Genomic DNA, 7,501 nt, shown 5'->3' on the forward strand with positions numbered 1-7,501 from the left:
ATGACCAAGTAATGAGACTGGCTACGACGAGCGAGGTTACTGGTGATGCTGGGTTCTCACGGGTTCCATTACGACCTTGTGATTAAACTAAAACCATCCGTAAAGAGTGGAACAGTTGAATTAACGTAGGTGGTCGCGCATCTCGAGTCTGCACTACTTCCCGGGGATAATTTTCATTTTCTATTTTCTTTCTTGCATTATTTGCCCAAAACCGTGTACTGAGACAACGTAGGAAAATGCGTCATTGTTCTCGAGGAAGCCATTCGAGAAATAAAAAGTGTACGCTAAACTTTCAGCTCTGAAGATGACGAGGAAAGCTGCTAGTCAGCTGATAGTGAAGGCAGGAAACAAGAAAAAAAAACAACAAAAGAAAACGCAGGAAGAGGCTCGTGCTTGCATCTTTTCCTGTAAAACCCTCTCTCACATTATTTCGACAACACCTCTGCCACTCTCACCGAGTCGTCGCAGCCTCCCCTTCCAGTGCAGTACTGCAACGCCCGCGGTGTACGGCAGGGGCTTCGTTCTGGGCGATCTCATTCGAGCGTGCAGGGAGGGTCAGCGGTTTCGGGGAGGTTGACGCGCGTTCGAAGGTGGGTGTCGAGAGGAGGAGGAGGGCGGACTGCGAGTCGGGGTTTTCGGGCCACCGGCGGTTCGGGCCGACCGGGAAGCCTTTCCGTTCGTCACTGGGGCATCGGGCGCTGGAAAGCGGTCAAACGGTACCACAGTGCGCCGTCGGCCCGCTTATGCCAAGTAGCGCGGTCAAGTCCCCAAAAAGAATACGACCGCGATACGACGCCCCGAAATGGAAACACGGCCACCGCGCTCTATTTTTTGTTCTTTCGTACTCCCGTTACACGGCCTCTCTTTCAACTATAGTGACGCGCAGCTGCGCGCGTCTTTTGTTCGCGGTTCACCGCTGACGCCCGGCGGCCTCCTTTCCTATATAGTACCCCCGCGCGTTACACCGGTCACCCAGAAAACAAACGGGGACTGTCGCTTTTATTTTCAAAACGGGGACGGATGTATGATGCGCGATCGGGATGGGGGTGCCACTGTGTGCGCCACACCGAAGGGACGGGAAGGCACTCGATTCACACAGCCCAGGGCCGAATGTACACTTCGTGCGCGAATCGAGCTGCGCTTACCGACGCCGAACGGAATTCAGAAACTATGCGTCGTTGGTCTTTTTCGTCAATTTCCTGTCATCTTTATTAGTGCCCGCATTTGAACAGGAATAATAACAGCATACCGCCAAATACTTAAGACGTAGAACGTATAGGTCAATGTAACGTTGCATTTAATGCAACGCTTGAAGAAGCCTGCACACGGTAACAGTTTCGGCTCTCCATCGAACTCCGCTTGGAGTGGCTTGGAGTAAGTCCTCTGTGTTGGAAGCAGCCCATCAGCATCCATGGCAAGTGGACTATCCTATCGTGTACAACAGACTAGCGCGTCCGTGAGGGGCGAGGGAGTTCCGATCATTGTTTGCCAGACTTTATTATAGTCTTGGAAGTGCGCAGCGAACCAATTCGCACTGTTGCCGACGAAAGACATTGTTGCTCACAACGCCACCGACGCCACTCCGTGCGCGAGCGCGTGCTGGAATGCCGCCCCGCGCGGGCCGGGTTCAAGCGAGAGTGTCCTCGTTGGAGAGAGCGGGTGACGTCACGGTTCGGCCGCGCGGGATCAAGAACCTCGGCCAAAGGGGTCGCTGCACTCTTCCCGAGCGAAAGTGAAAGCGGCCGTACCCTCACCCCCAGCAGCCTCGTTCGCCGAGTTCAATGTCGAACCGCCGAGGCGCCGCTGCTGGAATGTGGGACGCTTCCTGAACTGACCGCACGGGGGAGGAGGAAAGATTTGAGAAAGCGCTACGCTGCCTTCCGGCAGCTGCCGTCGCAGCGCGGCTCGAAATTGGGGTGAAAGCACTTCATCGCTCCGGTCACGTGGTTTTTGCAGGCCAGTATAGTTCGTTGAACCTAACGGAGGTGATGCCGCGTATGAGTAATTCCATTCCGCAGTAAAGTAGACAAACAGAGGGAAACGATATGGCGGTGGCAGATAACCTCTGCGTACGGCTGAATGCGTGAAGCAGTTTGTTGCATATGCTTAGCCAAGTTACGTTTTCCTGGTCTGTGAGCAGTGCAATGGGAACACGCACAACAATGCAGACAAGCGCTATTTCGATGGTCGACAGTGCCGTGGACGTGGAAAAAAATTTAGAAAATAAAGAACACGAGGTGGTGCTCTGTGTGATCAACTTTTTGTACGCGGCCATACAGCGCTGTTGCCCATAGCAATACGCGCAACCAAGTAGACAATGTCACCACTTTAATTGATAGGCAAGCCCACAATTTCTAGAAATCTTGCTTTGCATTGTCGTCAACGGACTCCTATCACTGTTTTCTCATCGTAAAAATGCTGTTCGAGCTAACAATGAGACGCGCACTGCGTGCGTTTTGCGTTCAAGTATGAAGACTTGCTTTCATATTTCTTACTAAGGGTGTGTTAGAGGGCGCGCTATTCTGTCTATAAATGTATCGCAGGCACTGGGGACGCTACTAAACGCGATAAAACGTCCACCCTCGACTTTTTAATTCATTGCCGAACGACCCTATCCTTTCGACGATGACTGAGATTGCCAGAGTTCTCCGTTCATTGTGGCGAAATTATCTTCGGAACGCCAACAGTAAGTAGCATATCATCGAATCGATTACGCCAATTAATTTTTTGTAATGAATGGAAGTGCATTAGCCTTTCAGGTATAGACGACTGAGCTGAGACGATCAACGAACACGATGAAGTGAACTCCAAGGCAGAACTGGTCCCAAACGTGGTGAAAGTCATCAAAACGCATACATCTTTCGTATTTTCGGTTGTTTGAAAATGAGGCGACGCTTCTTATCACTTCCCGGGATACCATATATATCGCTAATACATACCCAACATTAGTTGTGCCCAGGATGGCGCCTAACTGACAAAATGAGAGAGGAAGGTGCTTGAATGAAGCTGGAGACTGCCTAAACTATACCAGAATGCTTGGGAACGTTTTCGACTCGCTCAAAAGCAACAAAAACGCTGCTTTGTTTCCTTAAGGATACCGGACTGATTCACCGTCTGTCATATCAAACGCGGAACAGTTACGTCGGCTGCGACAATGACTTTTCTCTCCTCCTCTCTAACTTTCCGTTCCCCTTCCCCAGTGCAGGGTAGCCTACCGGGCTCAGCCCTGGTTAGCCTCCCTGCATTTCATTTATCCTTATTCTCCTCCTCTTTCCTATATACAGCGAAAGCGGGCATGGCTTCGACGCCTTCCAGCGAAGGACCAAATTTCGGAAGGGGGCCCGCCTCCCGAATACCATAAAAGTGTTTCGGCGGTCTCCGGCCGACTGATACGTCTGAGGAGGAGTCTTCGAGGCCAACCGACCAAGAGGTCAAGGCGGTTCCCCCAGGGTCAAGTGCACTACCGTCGTCCAAGGGGTCCCGATGTGGGGCGTCCCCTCGAGGGGTCCGGTCTGCTCAAGGTCACCGGGGCAAGGGGGACTCGCGCGGTGACCCCGACTGCCGATGTCAAGGAGACCCGACGACGTCTCGAGGTCATCGCGTGCTCCCTTTCGCTCCTCCCGGGTCGCTGCTCGGGGTCGAGGTCACGACGGCAGCGTTGTCGCGATGCGTGGCTTTCTCGGCCAGCCTTGAGCACGCACAGGTGCCGCGAACAGGCTTGGTCCCGGGCGTGAACTCTGGAGAGAGCGTGAGAAAGTGGAGAACTCAGACGCTGCCGTTTGCTTCACAATGTATATTTTCTTTTATATATTACAGCGAAGCTGTCTTAGTAGTAGTAGTAGTAGTAGTAGTAGTAGTAGTAGTAGTAGTAGTAGTAGTAGTAGTAGTAGCCATCGCGCAGGTCACGTGACAAGAAGGGGGGGGGGGGACTGAATAGGAAAATAAGTACAACGAAATGATGATGATGATGATGATGCTAAGTGCTGATGATACTAGATCGCATACACTCGCATGCTTACAGCTTCGCTTCCGACCGTTTTCATAACGCGGAGATGGCTGTTTCCTTTGTTTTTGTTTTTTTAAGTGGCACTGCACGAACCTTTTAGTGGAGAAGCTGTCACTTCCTCTCCTCCTCTTATAAAGCTTGCACAAGTATGTAGTCTTTTTTTCTTTTTTTTAACTTCCCTTGATTTTTCCCATCCCTTATTACACCTGCGTGGAGTGTATATATGTATACAGCCATAACCTGCCAACACTACAGATATATACCTCTCCAACCCCTCCTGTTGCAAACGAAGTTTCTCCTTCGTTTATAAATTTCAAGGGCGCCCAGTGTCACCTGTTTTGTTCCTCGTGTTTTCTGAAATTTATTTATTTATTTATTTATTTATTTATTTATTTATTTATTTATTTGTAAAGTACTGCTGGCCTAAGAAGGCTGTAAACAGGAGTGGGGATACAAAGATGAATACATACAAATACATACAAAAAGAATACATCGACACACCAGTCCACTAGCTTGCAGACCGTGGCATCGCATGAAATGCGACGGTTGAAATAGAAAGGAGGTGTGGCAAGGAACAGGTATATTTAGGATGGCTACGCACACATATACATTTCTCAGGAATGACCGCGTCAATACTAGCTGCAAATTCGACACGGCCAAACTACTCCAGTTTACAAGTAAAAAGTTAGGGCGCTTTAAACTACGTTAAATGTGGTCTTTTTTTTTTTCCTTTTCGTGAGAAGAAGTAAGGATAAATAGTGCAAGAGGGAGAGAGAGAGAGAGAGAGAGAGAGAGAGAGCACCTCGTCACCGTCGCATACGTGAAAAGCTCCCCTCTTTTCTAAAACACCCATTTGCCCGCTTTCCAGCGACCTCCCGGAATTCTCGAGGGTGTGACGGCGTGAACTCGGTGTCCCAGTGTACCACGTTCAACAACGGGTCGAGAAGGAGGGGGTATGCGAGGTGCCTCGGAATCAGAGCAGGCATCGGAAGCGAGGCGGTGTTGAGAAGCTCCGAGCGACCGACCGCGCGACCTGGTAACCGAATCAAGGCCTCTCGGCGAGCATTGTGCCCCGCGCGAGCGGTCGCTCGCGCGCGAATCTGGATCAGGCCGCTGAGCAGCGGTCGCCGTCCAAGGCTGCTCGCCGGTCGCCGGGGCGCATTTCGGGGTCACCCGTGGGCCGCAGGTGCCGGGGCCGTCGAGACACCGTCCGCGCCCCGGCCGGGCCGAGTCCCGCTTCGCGCCTCATTGTGTGTCGGCCTCGAAACCGAGAGGCCCCTCCACCCCCGTCCCCTCCAATCTGCGCCCGACGTCACGAATGCAAAGTCGGGTCGATTTCTCAAGGCAGTTTGGCAACACTTTGCACAAAGGGGATCATTGGGCCACGCGATATCTTTCGAGAAGCAAACCGTGTCCTTGAAGGTGTGTGTGTGTGTGGGGGGGGGGGGGGGGGGAGGGGGGGGGGGTTGAAAAAACCGATGTTGTGGGACCCCTGTAGCTTCTATGGTGCCGAACGTAATCAACTATATACAATCCAGGCATGCTATCACTTTCTCAGCACCTTGTTACCTCAGTAATGTCGTTTGCTGGCAAAGGCGCTGCCAGCTTTTTTTCTTTTTTCTTTTTTTTTTTTTAATGAATGAGCATCTACGACAAGTGATTTTCTTCTAGGGTTGGGGGTCAGGGAACTATGACTATGTCTGATTGGGGGGGGGGGGGGGGGGAAGAAGGCAGGCCGTCGAAAATTTTACGGTTGCCCCCTTTCCCCCTCCTGGGACCGCCCGTGCTGGCTGGGTAAATTGCTTGCGATCGTGATATGTTGGTGGAAGGCACATGATAGCAAAAAACGCGAACACAAAGAAGAACAGGAAAGGACAAGCGGTGGTGTTACGTTGTTCAGCTGTGTTCCAGACAGTTTCAGAAAAAAAAATTGCAGCCACGCAGCGGCGACATCAGGTTCATTTATTTATGACGTCGCTATTTAATTATTTATTTATTTATTTATTTATTTATTTATTTATTTATTTATTTATTTATTTATTAAGCCATGAAAGCAGTGTCGACAACACAGCGTTAGTTAAGTTCTTTATTTATTTCTTTTAGAGGTATAGCTTACATGATCGCAGTATGGGGTCAGCTAACATAAGCTGACTCCTAAAAGTTAATTACGTACAAATTCACTCTTCCGTCATAATTATCGAAAATGTAGTATTCTTTTCTTTAAATATTCCCAAATAAAGTTTGTTAAGTGTTTCTCTTTAGCTTTTGCTTAAAGGCACGCGACGTGCTCTTGTTCTTACAAGTTTAGTAATGTTCACATTCTTTAACGTAATAATAGCAGAGCAGCCAGTGCTGCATTACTGGTGATACGTATTTTAGGCAAACACATTACAAGCTAAGCAAGCTCCCCCAAAGGCATTTGCCAAGACACTTGTTTTAACTCAGAAGAATTTGCACTTTTTACAATTCAAACGCTTATCACGGCGGCGACAACTGAAGTAGGGAAGTCACGTGAGACAGAAATATCTCGTTAATACGCTAAGTAAGAGATTGAGGAAGTTTACGCAGTGTAAACCACGGAATGTGCAGTGTGATCTTAATTTCTCGAATTCAAAATTACCGCCGAATAACGTTTTAAAACGTCGCCACTAGATGGCGACAAAAGTCACAAATGCGCCCGCTCCTTCGATCGTGAAAAGAAAAAAAAACGAAGCATCGCTGAGTCAGCAACGTAGTTTCGTCAGTAAACAATAACCGTGGACGTAGTTTCTTCCCCAAAACAACCACAAGAAATACAAAACAGTATTTTAATGAAGCACATGCCTTTATTATAGGCTTACAGAACATTGTGCTTCAGCTGTTCTTGTGGTGTAGTGGTTATCACATCCGCCTAACACGCGGAAGGTCCCAGGTTCGATCCCTGGCAAGAACACGCGCCCATTTTTTTCTTTTATTTATTTTTTTTTTTTAATTTTGAGGAAGCGTTATAAGTAATTTTTATTAGTACTGCCCGGTAGATCCTTGACAAATGAACTGTGTGTGCGTGCGCGTGCGTTCTTTGGATAATGCTTCTCAGCTATGCGCTCACCTGTTTCAAGGCAGTTGATCAAAAATTGGGGGACGCTTAAGCTTCGCCTTTAAGAGTTGAACGCGATAGCGATATTCTGTTCCTAGTGTGCGGTTCAAACACTACGAGTGTTTAACAGAATGCGGGCACTAAGGTGTGTGCCTTATGTAATGGGTAGCATGCTTTAAAGCAGGAGCAGTTATGCGCGAGAAACTTTTTCAAAGTTGCGATGCACCCACTACGTGGTCTTAAGGGAATACGCGCAGTAATGTGTCTGCCTTTTGTAATGGGTGGCTGTCTTTAAACCACGAAGTCGTTAGGATATTGACATGGTGTGACGCCCGATGGCAATGTACGCTTGTACCACGCAATATTACTGCGATATTACATCTCGTACTGTGACGCCTGTATACAGGACGCGTATTTTT

At 49.0% G+C, this 7,501-nt stretch overlaps 1 non-coding gene across 1 annotated transcript; it reads left to right on the forward strand.

Moving 5' to 3' along the window:
* The first annotated feature begins 6,865 nt into the window (after positions 1-6,865).
* Trnav-aac (transfer RNA valine (anticodon AAC)) lies at positions 6,866-6,938 on the forward strand. The gene has a single exon. It is a non-coding gene; the product is annotated as a tRNA-Val (tRNA).
* Positions 6,939-7,501: the final 563 nt, after the last annotated feature.

The sequence above is a fragment of the Rhipicephalus sanguineus genome, unplaced genomic scaffold (genome assembly GCF_013339695.2).
Source record: "Rhipicephalus sanguineus isolate Rsan-2018 unplaced genomic scaffold, BIME_Rsan_1.4 Seq2389, whole genome shotgun sequence".
Lineage (NCBI taxonomy): Eukaryota > Metazoa > Arthropoda > Arachnida > Ixodida > Ixodidae > Rhipicephalus > Rhipicephalus sanguineus.